Raw genomic sequence first — 14528 nt, 5'->3', positions numbered from 1 at the left:
ACCTGGAAAGCCGCGCAAATGGGTTGAAGAACAAGAGGAAGAGAGAGAAAAGAAAAAAGTGGTGTGGAGAAGAAGGGGTCCCAGGGATTTATTTGGGAAATGGAAAATGTTGCTTTTATTAATGACCATTGCGCAAGGGCAGGTGAGGGGGTCATTTGGAAGGAGCTGGGGGCTTGGCGCGGGGGCGAGAGATTTGGAGAAAGGAGATGATAAATCTAATTGAGAAATCAAGGGAACACAATTATGAAATAGAGGGGTTTACAAAAATTTTTTCTTTATTCGGAAATAGCTCAGACTTTTATCATTTTGCATAACCTTTTCACAACCATTTTCATGTATATTTTTAGATTTTAAAAATTCAGACAATATATAGCAAGTTGGAGAAGCCTAGTTGAATTGGGATTTTTTCAATTTAATTCCTTATCATAGTTCATGGCCAAAATGTCATATTTTAACACAATTTTTTTTGGTTTTTTTTTTTTGAATTAAGAAAAGTAATACTACGATATTAGTTATTTTAGCACCATATAAATCAAAGTTCAAATTCGAAGTTCTAAAAATGCAAACAAAAAATTTTTTGAATATGTGAATTCTAAGACATTTTTGTAAGCGCTTTGTTTCAAGTCCCGTTAAAATCACCCCTGCCACATTCGCTTCTCTCAAAGCTTAAACTTTGAACAACTCTGCAAGAAAATAGAGAGTGTATAGAAGAAGAAGAGACGCAGAGCAAAAACATGCAAATGGCGGGACAAGACTAATCGAGGAATAAGGGGAGCAAAATGAAACAATTTTACTTCTATTACTATTACTCTTCTAGATGACCCCCATGTAATGAATGAATTCACACCAAGAGGTTGGAGTTGGAAAACTTTGATAGTTTATTTTGAGAAAAGGGGGAGAACTTTCTGTAGAGCAGGTGTTAAATTATAGTTTAATTAGTTTTCAGTGAACAGGTAATGTTCACAATGAGTCAACAGATTAAGGGGGTTTTGATACATCAAAATATGTTTTTAGAGATCAAAATGAGATTTTTTTTTTGAGAAAAATTAGACAAACCAATTTGTGAGTTAGTTCTTGAACATCAGCCGGATTCTGTAAAAGGTTCGGAAAATTTCAACTCAAATTCATCTTGCCACAATCTAGATTCTCTCAAGATCAAGCTCAAGCGTAATTGAGTACAAAATCTATTTTATAGAAAGCTGCATAGAAAGCTGCATTGTATTGGATAATCGAAGTCATTTTGTACTGTAAAATTAGGTTCAATCTGGGCAAACTTTAGCAACACTTGAAAAAAATGGGAAACCTTGACACCTTGAAAACTGGTCTTTAATAAAATGGAAATAATAAGTACCTTAAATACTGATGAGTTCAAGCTAATATCTGAGTTCTGTCGAGTTTTAAGGTTAAAATAACTTTTGAGCACCGTCCGGGCAATTTCAGAGGAGGGCAGCGGCACCGTCACGCCCGAACGGAATGGAATTTCTAGTCAGGGCTAAGTTTGGCAAAATACAGTAATATCTATCTAATTTTATGAAAGTCTTAGAGTTCAAGAAGAGCATAAAGCGGAAATAAAAGTGATGTTGTCTGCAAAATCTCGGGTGTGCACTTTTCCTCCACCGCCTCCACCATTTAGTGATGTGAATGACAGGAAGGAATGTGTGTAGTGAAAGACCAATGGACCTCATCATGTTCGACGTCAATCTAAGAGAGCTTCTCCTGCTTCTACTGCTACTACGGGCGCAAAACGGAAGGGACGAGAAAAAGTTGCCGAATGGACAATAGGCACTCCTTGGGGGATCACTAGAGCACCGCTATGGTGCAACCGATTATATTCACGCAGATTTTTGTTGTTTTTTGTTGTGTTGGTGGTTTTCAGAGGTGGTAGGGGAGAGAAAGAGACATAGAAAGAAATGGAAAAAAAACGGCAAAAAGACTTAAAGCGGTGGCAATGTGTCCGGAAGGAAACCCCTAATGCGAATCAAATGAAATCACTTGATTCATGTTAGAATTTATCACTTATAATACAGTTATTCAAAAGTCAAACATAGCCTTTGAGTTACTATATGATATTGTTAAAATTTTGAATAGTTTTTGAACTTTGCCCAATGGGACTTAATTACTTGACTTTTTCCAATTTTAAAATATTTCAAAACGTACATATGTTCATTGAAAATGCGCGGGTAATTTTATTGCGAACTGTCGAGATCGTAACAAAAAACTGAAAATATATCTAAAAATGAAAATGGAACATTGTTCGGTACCCATCCATTTTTGTAGGAACTTGGACGACTTACAGAAATTATTCATCGATTTTTCTATACGCAGTTTTTTCATGGACTAAATATCAATAGTCATGAAAGTTTCTAGGTTTAAAATTATGAGGATAGACAAATTTCGTTTGTTGTTAAATTGTCGAAAAATCAAACAACCAAATTTTTTCAAGAAGCCTTTTTTCGTCTAAAGTCTAAAAATTTTTTCTAGACTTGGTAGATCAATTTAATCAGTTTTTTCCAATGATAAAAAACTTGAAGAACTCGAAACACAAAGCGAAGAGAAGTAATTCTCAGAGACTCTCTGGGTGGGTGCGACACATACACACATTGAGGTGTCGTTGACTGTCATATTTTATTCATTAAATGTTTTTGTGCGACAATGGGCACCGGCTAGGGGAAAAGCGAACAAGCTGAGCTTCACTGATACTCATTCCGTCCGAAATAACTAACATCAAGGTTCAAAGAATATTGTCTAGTAATTTCATATTTTTAGTGAAATTTAGAAAAATATTTTTTTTAAGTGGCCTAATTTTTGTTGGCCTAAAAAATTGTATATTTTACTTGAAGTGAAGATAAATTCAGAGCTGATATTTACAGAGAAACCTGAATTTTTCAAATAAAATTTAGTAATCTCAAAAATAGGCTCTACGGACCGGCCGATAATTTTTATCAGTTTATAGTTGAAGAAAAAACTCAGATACTTCAGAGGAAAGGTTTATAAGTTTAAAATTGTTTAGGAATTTGAAAAACCATTATTTTGAAGTATTTCAGTACAGTTTTTCGAAGCCAAAAAATATTCAAAATATACAATATTATCTTCTCTAAATCTAAAAAGAAAACTTCGAAATACTGCAACTAAAGGGAACACATGAAGCTCTAACCACCTATGAAATTTGAGAAATTGAACATTTTCACATTAAACTCCATCAGAAGCAAAAACAAACACACATCATTTCTAGGTGATGTATCTCGGTGTGGGTGGAATTTGAGGCAAACCCCGCCGCCCCGCAAAAATATTTCTGGGGGAAAAGTTCGTTAGCCGAAACACGCCCTAACTAGAATCATATTTGTGTGTTGAATTGGAGGAAGGTTAGAGAATATGTGTGACACTTTGAAAATTGAATTTGGAAGATTTGCGGCGGTGGCGGCGGCGACCAGAAATAATAATAATAATCAGAGCAAATGGTTGGAGGAAAAGGAGCTGGACGCAGACTGAGGATCAAATGTTCCAATTTACATATTTTTTTCTGGAATATTTTTGCACTCTAAAAGGCGCCCACGTTTTAAACATTAAGTTTTGAATGATCTTTGTGCTTCTTATGTGAAACACTGGGAAATCGGTCGAGAAAATCTAGATCTGGAATTTTAGAAACTGGAAAAATTATAATTACATAAGTGCGTTTTATTAAAACTAAAAGCTTAGGGGCTTCAAAAATACGCAACAAATGAAGTTTTGATTCGCAACCAGTTAATTTTCCGTCTGTAATTTCGAAATATTTCCCTAGAAATTTTGGAATATTTTTCAAAGAATTAAAAATCACAAAATGCGATAAAATGATTTCAATGGTCTGACTTAATTGTAAAAATAAAGTAAAAATCAGTAGACTTTTTTCCAATTATTAAAAAAATGTCAAAAAATACCATCTACATTTTTCAGCATTTCTCAGGGCTCCAAAAATTTAAAGCTCCAAAAAACTCCAAAAATTCCCAGTAGAAAAATATCAAGAATGCAGAGGTGAGTTTTTTGTCACTAATTCAGTCATCTATCACTCAGTTAGTGTTCACTCGGCGTGAATGGGTTGCGGAGAAGAGAAAAGAACAACAAAATGAAAAAAAAAAGTTCCGCCATTTTTTTTTTCAATTCGTCAAAATATTCATTATACAGTTGAAGAAGTTTGTTGATGCGTGCCTAGATACAGTAGGAAAAGTGTGAAATTAGGAACTTTGAAAGGTTAATCAGGAAAAATAATAACAAAAATAAAGGGACACCGTGACAAAGTGACTCGGAAATTCCGGTGTTAACTGAAGAGAGAAAGACGTCCTCTTCATGGACTCGTCATTTCCGTAGTTGAATGAATTATCTCTGTGATAATTATTGAGTAGTTGAAGAAGGATAGGAATGCATAATTGATTAGAATTCAAGTACTTCCCATTCCCAATAACATCTTCCTTATTTTTGCATTTAATGAAGTGACCTGTCTAATCTAATATCCGGAGAATTAAAGTTGCCAGTTTATCACTCAATGAACGAATTATTGAAATATAAACGTTATATTAGAATATTATGTATAGCAAAATCTCAGAGTAAGCGCTAGAGCCTAATCCAAAGAATAAGCGTAAGCCTAAACCTAAGCCTAAACCTAATCCTTGGCGGTTATCAAATGGTTTACAGCAATTTGGGCTGTTTTATTATTTGCTATTTGGGTAGATTTGGGTAAATTTGGGCAGAGCTCAGAGTTAGCGCTAGAGCCTAATCCGAAGAATGAGGCTAAGCCTAAACTTTACTGTTAGCCTTCTGATTTCAAACTTAACCAAGTGACCAACAAACCACAATAGAATTAGCATTGGTAAAAAAGAAAATGAAATGAGCCAACTAGTCCTATTATGAGCACCTACTACCACCACTTCACCTATTCCATAAAAGTTAGGGTGGCTGCATACACACACACACACAGGTGACGATGGAAAAAGCAGAGCGAAAAACGGGAAAGAAATGAGATGAAAAATAAAAAATAAAAATAGAGAATAAAAATGGAATAACGTTTTTTAGTTTTAGAGGTGTGGAGTGAGCGATGGGAGGAGTAGGAGGAGGTTTATTTGGTGGTAGGAAATGGAGATTGGAACGAGGAACGTTTTATTAATTGATATTAATTTCTGCTAACAATTTTCGGAAGTGAGAATGAGCTGGCTTCAGGGAGCTCCAAAACAACCGGAAATGTTCAATGAGCATTTTGATTCCTGGGGGTGGCGGCGATTAAAAAATACAGAAACTTGCTCAAAATTCTAACACTCTCTTGTTACAAAAATTATATTCCAAAATTAAATTTAAGAATGCTCACACCGTTTAGAAAATTTAGACTTCAAATTTTTTCCGTCTTTCAAATTTGTGCAATTAATTATCGAAAATCATTTCTTTCAAATAGGACACGGGGCTACGTAAGAAAACCGGAAATGAGTGGGACACCACACCACAAATGTCCATAGGGTAGCTGACGAGACGATGATGAATGAATTGACCACCAGCACTACGGGACCTTCGGAGAGCAAAAACAGATCAATCGGCCTCAAGAGAGAGCACCTTCTTGGCAACAAAAAGAGTGATAAATCGGGTGACGAAGAATGAGAAAAAGAGCACTTTTTATGAGCTTTTCTCTCTGCAAAGTGTCACCGAAAATGTCTCGGAAAATTGCTTTTCGGAAAATTGATTTCAATTTTTTCAAAGAAACTTATAACTCCTATAGAATATTGAAGAGTGATTCATTATTAAAAAAACTTTGCACCTGCTCTGTCGTTCTACAATACCTCATAGAAACTCACAAAAAACAGAATTGCTCAGAAACTATAGTAAATCGCGGAAATAGAAACTGTTCTTGGGCATTATTTTTTCGTTGAGAAATTTCTAACTAAAACCAAAAAAATACTCTAGAATTTTTTTCCGCAAAACTCTCATTTAGATTTTAAGGTACCGTATATTTCCTAATAGATATATACACCCCTTATATTCATAAAATTACAAAGCCTTTTGTATTAATTTTCTAATTTGAGCTCAAATTTAAGCCACCAACTGAAGCCTAAAATTAAAAGACCAGTTACGCATTTAACAGAACTAAAATGCACAGAGCAAAAATAGGAATTCCTTTCAAACAGTCATCTTTCCTGTGAAAGGAGCCATGATAAATTAGAGACCTCGCCACGATTAATTAAAATGATAAACGAGGATTTCTAGCAGACCAGAACTATTGACAAATAAAGAATGAACAGAAAAAATGAAAAGAGGGACAAACGAAAAGTTTTTTTGGGAAGTTTTTATCGAATGGACAATAAATAATTCAAGAATAAAAAAAAGTAAAAAAGAAAGAAAAGTGGGAGTCAAATTGGAAAGAGTGAGAGGAGGGACAGGTGAAAATCGTTCTGTGATCAGAATGGCGCAAATTTTTCAAAATGCAAATGAGCTCTATCGATACGCTTGAAACCTTGTTAAGGTGGTATATAAATAGAGCACAACTACATTATTATCCAACAACAATAAAATTGAATTTTTCAAAAATATAAAAATAACTAACCTTGAAACTCGAAGAAAAGATGGTAATTGAAGATGGTGGTGGAGCCCGAAAAAAGTTTCGAATTCGATTAATTTGGAGTATGGACACTCATTTATCTGAAATTTGAAAAAGTTTGGGTTTAGGTGAAAATTTGAAAAAAAAATTAAAGGAGGCTTGAGGTACGAGAAAAACGCGAGGTAAATTGGGAAAAAAGCTCAACATTTAAGAAATCAGTTTGAAGTATAGGTACTTTTCCATGCCTACGTGACTGCCTTCTACTTTTTTTTGGAGAAAAAACTTCAACTTTCATTTTGGCAGTAGGCACGAGGTAGGCGAAGGTTGCCTTGAATGTTAAAAGGCTCAATTTAAAAAATTAATGAATATCTAGAGAAATATACCTTGAATCTACGAAAAAATATTTCTAACTAAAATTGTAAAAGGAGTGAAGAGTTCCTAATTAAAAAAAATTCACAAAAAACCATTGCAAAAACATCCAGAAAAGGGTAAATAATAGGGGGTTATATCAGGAAAAATGATAACAGAAACGGTCACCCGTATCGTTTTCTGGCTGTTTTTATTGATGTTGCGCAAAAAAGAAGGAGTGTTTGGTTACAAAAAGCGATGATAAAATGATGATGACAATGTGCAGTAATATTATATAATTTTTTACTTCTTGGGCTCAAAATTGCAAGATTGATATTAGTAGAACATGTAGTTTTTATTTTAAAAATTTCGGACATACCAAAAAATTTATTTCCTTTTTAGAAAGAATGTTTAATTAATTTTATTTATTAACTGTTGTTTTTTTTAATAATTAAACTTGTAAATTTTTCAACTAAAAAGGAACAGTCTATTATTGTCATGACTAGAAATTTCAAACAAAATTGGCAGAACAGAAGGATCATAAAGTCTTATGAATTCACATTGCAATGAGGTTAATTGAAATCATAAATTTGTGACGATTGGTGATTATGATAACCGGTGGAAGAATAATATTATGACACATTAATAGTGTTTGGAAAGGGAATTTTGGAATTAAAAAATTCTAATAAAACATTTTTCTCGAAAACGAAGTCGGCAAGAGGGTATAAAACTATATTAGAATTGTAGATCTCAATTTGATTTAGTGTATTTGTGAAGTTAAAGAAAAAAATTTAAGGAAACTTTCAGATATTTAGGTCGAAAGATTGCCATTTTATCAATATATTCAATAACATGAATCTTATTGAAATATTTCACTCAAAATAACTGAAGGAATAAATTGAAACATCTAAATATAGAAAATGATGGGATTTTTCCTTTTAAATGCAGAGAATCTAATCAAAAGTTCTCACAAAAAGCATTGCATATCCAGGAACTTTTCTTCCACTTTCTGCCAAGCAAAAAAAAATCTCTTGAATGATGTGCATCAGAATTTGCTAAAAACTGGAGAATCTGGAGAGTCGAACGAAAAGTTGAGAAAAAGAGAAAACACTTGAGAATAGGCGACAACGGACATATTGACCATGTCCGGAAGGCAGAAAAATGGGTGGATTGGGGGATGTTGTGGCAATGATGATGTTCAGGACGAAAAGGAAATGCAGTAAATTGTATTGAGATTTTGAGTTGGTTGGAACGAGGCGAACACACAGGGAGGATAAGGAGAGAATGGGAGGAGTAAGATGGCGGCTGGAAAATTGGGAAGAACTTTTTTGGCAACAAACTCGGATTGGACATGAGTTTCTGGAATTTAATTTGTGCATTTTTACACGAAGTTTTTGTTGGAAAATTGAGAAAAATTAATACGGTATTATGAAATTAACAAATGTACAAATTTGGCATTTTAAGTTAAAAAAAAGTTAAATTTGAATTTTGAATTTTAAGAGAAAAATTTGCTCCGAACCTCAGACAACATTTGTCAGTATCTTTAGATTTTCAGTCAAAAATTCAAAATTTGCACATATTGTGCATTTTCGCTCTAATAAAATAATGTTCCATATACCGTACTTTTTTGAAACATCTTGTAATTTTTCGTATGGATAGTATTTAAAAAATTTTGTAAACTTTTTTCAGTGTTTAAAATCAGTTTAGGGTTTGAAAACTATGAATAGAGCAATTCCTTTAGGTAGAACATTTAGGTAGAACACTTTCTACACGAACCATAACCAGTGGGCGCCAAGATAGAGCCCAAGAAAAATTACGCCGCTTCAACTTTGAAAGATCTTATCTGTTGGTAACTCTTAGCATTGAAACCTTTAAATAACCTAAACATTTAAAAAAAATGTGGCAAATACAAACTTTATTCTAGAACACTTCTAGACTCTCTCAATTGATCTTTAAAAATGTGTGATTCCTAAAAATGTACGTGCGTGTCAGAATGGGGGAGGGGTGGGATAAATGGGAAGATATATAGAATGGAACGAAAGAGGGCGTGACGAGAAAAAGACGGGCTTTCTCTGTCTTTTTTTCATGCGCAAGAAGGATAATGGCATGGTATTCTACGAACACACACAGAACTACGAAAAGAAAAAGCTTCAGAGGGAAAAAGATGGACGATGATAATGACCGTTGGGACCCCTCCCAACAAGGGCACCACCTTTTTGCAGTGTGTGTTGAGAAATGGATTCAATCCAGGAGAAAGAAAGAAGCTGTCATAGAAGAAGAAGCTCATTATTTTTTGGAAGCCTGAAATGGAAAAAAGTAGGAAAGGAGAATGATGGATGATGGCATTCAAATGGTTTCCTGATTTGATAGATCTTTTGAGAGAGAATTAATTAAATGAGGAAGTGGTGAAATGATACAGTATCTGGACAAGAAAGTATAATGGAAACTTTGTAATTACAAAGATTAGATGTTTAAGTTTAAACTGTTAAGGTGTGTCAAATACTGAAAAAATAATAGGAAAGGGGAAGTTTTAACCTCGATTAAAAACATATATTTGGCATAAAAAATTGTTGTTCTTCTATTTTTTGTAGGTTAATTTCAATTCATACATTTAAATGGACCGAGTTATGGACTATAAAAGTTAGAAAAATACAGCGAAAGATCTAAAAGTTGTATACAATTTTAAAGAAAACAGAAATTTATTGAACTGTTTTTATGGGTTCTATTAAAATGTCACAGTATTTTGGAATATGCCGTTTTTAAATAACACAACTAATTTGTTTGCAAAATCGAATGTTTTCTAGTTTTATATTTAATTTAGAACTTTCTCAACATTTGAACTTTCAAAATTTTTGGAAAATAAGGCTAATTCGAGCCTAGACCCTTCTCAACCCAAACTCCCAAAATCGTTTCTCTCGAAAAATAAGAATTCGAGGATTTGTTTGCAATTTCATCATTATCCCATCATCTCTTCGAAAAGCTGTCAATAACATGAAAAGAGCCATTGTGTGCATTGAAACTTTTTGCGGATGGGGGGAGGGTGGAATCTCAAAACCCAAAAGGCAACATTTCGTGTTGTCATCTTGCAAAAGACGAGAAGCAGACAACATGCGAAATTTTTCAAATTTTTCGTGTGGAACATTACTCGAAAGTTTATGATCCTTGTTGAGGAACAAGAGAGATGAAGAAGAAGAAGATGTAACGAACATTTGATGAAAATTAAGAAAAATATGGGGAAAATGAAGAGGATACTAAAAACTGGAAACATTTCAGAAAAAAGACAAATATAATGACAAGAGATGGGAGGAGATGACCACAAGTGTTGAAAGGAGCAGCAGTGGGAAAAGCTGAAGAAGAAGAAGAAGCTCTTTAGATAACCCTTCCTTCTGAGGAACGAAAATTTGATTTTCGAGCATTTGATGTGCTTCTGCTTTTTAGTTGATAGAGATTGAAGAAATTGTGAGACGCAGGAGGTCAAAGTAATTTTTTTTGAAAACTTTCAGGTACAACTAATACATGATCGGCCTTAAAACTGGGATTTTATATTTTTAGAATTTTAGTCCGATTCTACTGTCAACTAAAATTCCGCTGATCCTTTAATTTTTGCAGACAATAAAAGTGGAAAATCATGATTTTTTTTAACTTTTGTGATTACATGTAAAAAATATCAGTTCAATTTTTTTTTGATATAGCTTTTCAACCAATTTTAACAAATTTTTGGCCAATTTTGGCAACTTAAAAACGCCAATTTTGGGCCAAGAAGTTGCGGAAAACTGACGAGCTCTTTTGAATTTAAAAAATTACCGAAAAATAAAAATGGTTAACTTGTGAGTTATGAATTTCTAGGCAGAATTTCTAAAAGCTCTTTTTTATTATGGAATTTTGTTCCCTACGGAAATTCTTTTATGGTTCTAGACAATTTCAAAATTTTTGTAATTACACAAAAACTGTAAAAAATTACTGAATTTTAAAATAATTTCCGGAATGCAACAAAACCCAACATACAACTTGGAAACCTGGTAGATTTACTTTCCAATTCTTGGGCAGCCGGTCATGTCTAATAAAACATAAACAATTTCATATGTTCCAAAAAAATGTTGAGATCTGTTGAGGGGATAAGATAAACAAATCGTAAGACAGAGGAGGAGAATTGAAAAGAAAAAAGAAAAAAGACGTACTGATTTGAAATTCGTACACAAGTAGGGCAAATTAGAAAGAGTAGGAGGGGGATACCTTCAGTTGAATAATTGATAGAATGTCATTTGATATGTTGGCAAGCTGTAGCCCTAATCTTCGAAAACCGCCAATTATCTTCTAGCACAAAAAACGGAAGGAAAGCGGTCCCGAGAAGACAAGAAAATAGGACAAGTAGGCGGAGTCAACTTCACACCTGGCACACGATCTGCTCTCGAGAAGGTGGCAATACGAGACGATGAGGCAGACGGTTGGCTGACCACTTGGGAAACCACCCAAAAAAAGAAGCTGAAGGCAAACAATTCAGAAGGTGGTGACTAAATGTTGAGAGCATATAAACACAACCAAGGTCTTTTGGGTTGCAAAAACCGTACTTTCGATAAGTTAGTTAAGTCACAATGAAATAAATTACGGAGAGGATTTATCATAGATTGGGATATAAAGGAAAACTATTGAAATCTGATTGAATTTCAAAGTATTTTGAATCGAAGATTTCAAAAATTCACTTCAAATAGTTGTAGCTTCTAGATAGTTTATGAAAACTTTAGTGGTGAATTTTTACCACATTAAAAAAAGCGACATCCAAAGAACCTGTAACTTTCCAGTCTGAAAACTTGGAAAATATAAATTAGGTTAATAAATTGGGATTTATACACTAATTTAAACAACTAAATTAAAAAATAATAATTGTTAGAGTTTAAAAACCAGGTTGGTAGCTTGCTAATAAATTTCGTTTTTTAGCGAATTTAAAAAGCGAATTTAAAAAGTCAAAAATTGTGATTCTACTAAACTTATTCATTTGAACTTTTTTGCGAACTTCCGATCACCTAGCTGATGTTTGACGTGTAGCGATTCTTATAAAAAATTTGGTGAAAAGTGTATTTAACGAAAGCCAAAAAAGCCTAGATGTTAAACTATAAAATCTCAAAGTTTCAACTTTTCTCCGACGACAATTATTTTTGAACGATTCATCGAGAGTTGCACAGCTCCCCGAAAACCGGAAAAGGCAGAAGGACAACGACGACAAAAAGTAAAATATTCCGAAAGTGCACAGAAGGTGAAAAGTAGAAATTGAAGAATAGGAGAAAAGACAAGACTTTACAAGAGAAAGAAGAAGAAGCCATGGAGGGTCAGGGTGTCTACTAGTATGTACTAGAGCAACAAGAGGTGCTCAAAAGAGGAAAAAGAACTGAAGAAAAGAGTGACGAAAAAGACGGGAAAAGTTGCAATAATTATGAAGATGAATTTTTGCATTTGGACGATTGAAATTGTCTAATGCATTGTATACACAAATAGAAAAAATCCTTTCAGAAAAATGAACGGAAAGTGTGAAAAACCGAACGGCTAGGAGGGATTAACTACGGTTTTAGCAGATTGGAAAGTAACCAGCTTGTTACATTTTTAAAGCGGATTTTTCAGAAAAAAAAACAATGTCAGGTCGCTTTCTGAAATCGAGATGAAGAGTTTTAAGATGGATTTGGCACTCTCCAAAAGCGATATTTGTTGGGCCGCTAGGTTAAAGAATTAATCATAAAAGTATTGGTAACTTGGCAAAGTTTTGAAATTGTCTGGACTTTTTGTTTTTTTGGGCGACAAATTACAGAGGAAAGCTGTGTAACTGGCACTTTTTGACTTTAAATTTTGAGAATTAATTTGATAAGAAATATGTTTGAAAACTTTTACTATTATGGTATTTTTGTACTAACTTAGGAATTATCGCAACTGGCAATACGCCGCTGTTCAAGTAGGCGTAGGTAGCGTTTGGATCGCAATATGCCTGCCTCGTAGCTATGTATTTAGACTTTCTGCCAACATGAAAATTTTAGTATTTTTCAAGATGTTTTGTACCGAGAATCTTCAGAAATGAAAAAAAAAGTTCAGTTTTTTTTTTAGAAATTCAATGAATGCTACAGAAACTAATACTTCCTCCGTATCAAACAATGCAACTTCTATATCACAATCTAATATTGCCACGTCATCGCGTATATTTTCTCATCAGAATGCTATGATTACTTTCTTGTGATAAAGAAAAGAACGCCGACTATGAAATTGAAGAAACAAAAAACTGATTGCAGAAAATTGGTAGAATGAAGAAAGATGACTGTTTGAACAAATATGGGGAAGAGTCACACGCATACTTCTTTATTATAGTTTGGAACTTTTAGAGATGAGTCTGGTGCAATGTGACTTGGAAGAACAGCTAGCTAGTAACTTCGGTTCAAAAAAATTTGCTGGAATAAAAGTTTGAAAAAAATTTTAAAATCACTTTAAAAGTCACTATACATAATTTCTCGAATTTCAGAGAACTCGATTTTTTTCGAAAAACGTTTGTGTCAAGGTAGAAGTTTTTTTAACCTCAAATAATTCTTGGAAAATGCCAAAAAACTGAAGTTAAAAGTATTTCGCCCGATGGCTTTTGTGAGTTTTTCAGATTTTTGCTAACTGTTCACAAAAGTTCAGAATTGGAAATTGAGTATAAACTCAAAAAAACAGGAATAATTTATTCAAAAGCTTGCGAAAAATTCCCTTACATTAACTAATTTCCAACAAAAAACCGAGAAGCACCTTTCTCCTACCTCTTGCCCGGGGTTCCACTTTAACCTTTTCTTTCAAAATTGGCAACAATTGTTACAGATTGTGGCAAGAAAAAACGACAAAACCCTCTTTCATAAAACAAAAACAATTATGAAGGGAGAGTATAGGTATATAAAAGAGTGACGGAACAGTAGAGACAGACAAACCGTATTCAAGTGAAAAGAACAGCTGGAGGATGAAGAGAGAGAGGGAGATGAATGGCAATATGTCAAAACCGACAATTTATCACTTCTCGACCTAGTTTGAATTGGAAGAAAAATAAATAGAGGAAACTGTTTGTTGGTTTTTGTTTTTGTTACCCTTTACATATATATTTTATATAGGCAAATATTGAATAAGCAGTTTTTGTTTCGATTTGTATAGAAGGAAAAGGTGAAAAAAGGGTTTATGGAGACATTAAAAGAAACCGGCAAGTTGAATAATAGCCGGGCGAGGCGATATGGAGGGCGTTCAGAACTTGCCTCTTTACTCGGCTTTTGGGGGCATTTTTCGGGTAAACTACAAAAAGTTGTAAGCGTAAGGCCTGAAATATAGAGTTTAAATTCATTAAAATGCCAATGCAGATGTTAAAAAAAGCTAACTGATAAATTACTTATTTCAATAGATGAAAATTATGCGGACCTTAAAAACGGCCTACGCCTGCTAAAATACAGGCCAAAGGCGGTGCCTAGTTACCCTAATAAAACTAAAATTTTAAGAATTTGATTTCAATGAATAACAAAACTTGCAGCCTTACTCAAAATGTTTTTCTTCATTTTTCACTATCTAGCTTTAAAGATATTAGCTTTAAATTAAATGTAATAAAATACAAATTGTCGCTGATGAATAAAAAAGGGATGCT

The 14528-nt window shown here is 33.6% G+C and overlaps 4 non-coding genes across 4 annotated transcripts; 1 reads left to right on the top strand and 3 right to left on the bottom strand.

Annotated features, from left to right (window-relative positions):
- Positions 1 to 19: 19 nt before the first annotated feature.
- C09D8.9 lies at positions 20 to 158 on the bottom strand. Its single transcript, NR_051635.1, has one exon. It is a non-coding gene; the product is annotated as an Unclassified non-coding RNA C09D8.9 (non-coding RNA).
- A 2443-nt stretch (positions 159 to 2601) lies between these two features.
- C09D8.12 lies at positions 2602 to 2656 on the bottom strand. Its single transcript, NR_051633.1, has one exon. It is a non-coding gene; the product is annotated as an Unclassified non-coding RNA C09D8.12 (non-coding RNA).
- Positions 2602 to 2656, top strand: C09D8.6. The gene has a single exon (NR_051634.1). It is a non-coding gene; the product is annotated as an Unclassified non-coding RNA C09D8.6 (non-coding RNA).
- Positions 2657 to 7999: 5343 nt separating this feature from the next.
- On the bottom strand, positions 8000 to 8064 carry R03D7.13. The gene has a single exon (NR_051632.1). It is a non-coding gene; the product is annotated as an Unclassified non-coding RNA R03D7.13 (non-coding RNA).
- Positions 8065 to 14528: the final 6464 nt, after the last annotated feature.

This window comes from Caenorhabditis elegans, chromosome II (assembly GCF_000002985.6).
Source record: "Caenorhabditis elegans chromosome II".
In the NCBI taxonomy this organism is placed as follows: Eukaryota; Metazoa; Nematoda; class Chromadorea; order Rhabditida; family Rhabditidae; genus Caenorhabditis; species Caenorhabditis elegans.
Note: the sequence above shows the minus strand (reverse complement) of the source record. Positions and strands in the feature narration are given on the sequence as shown.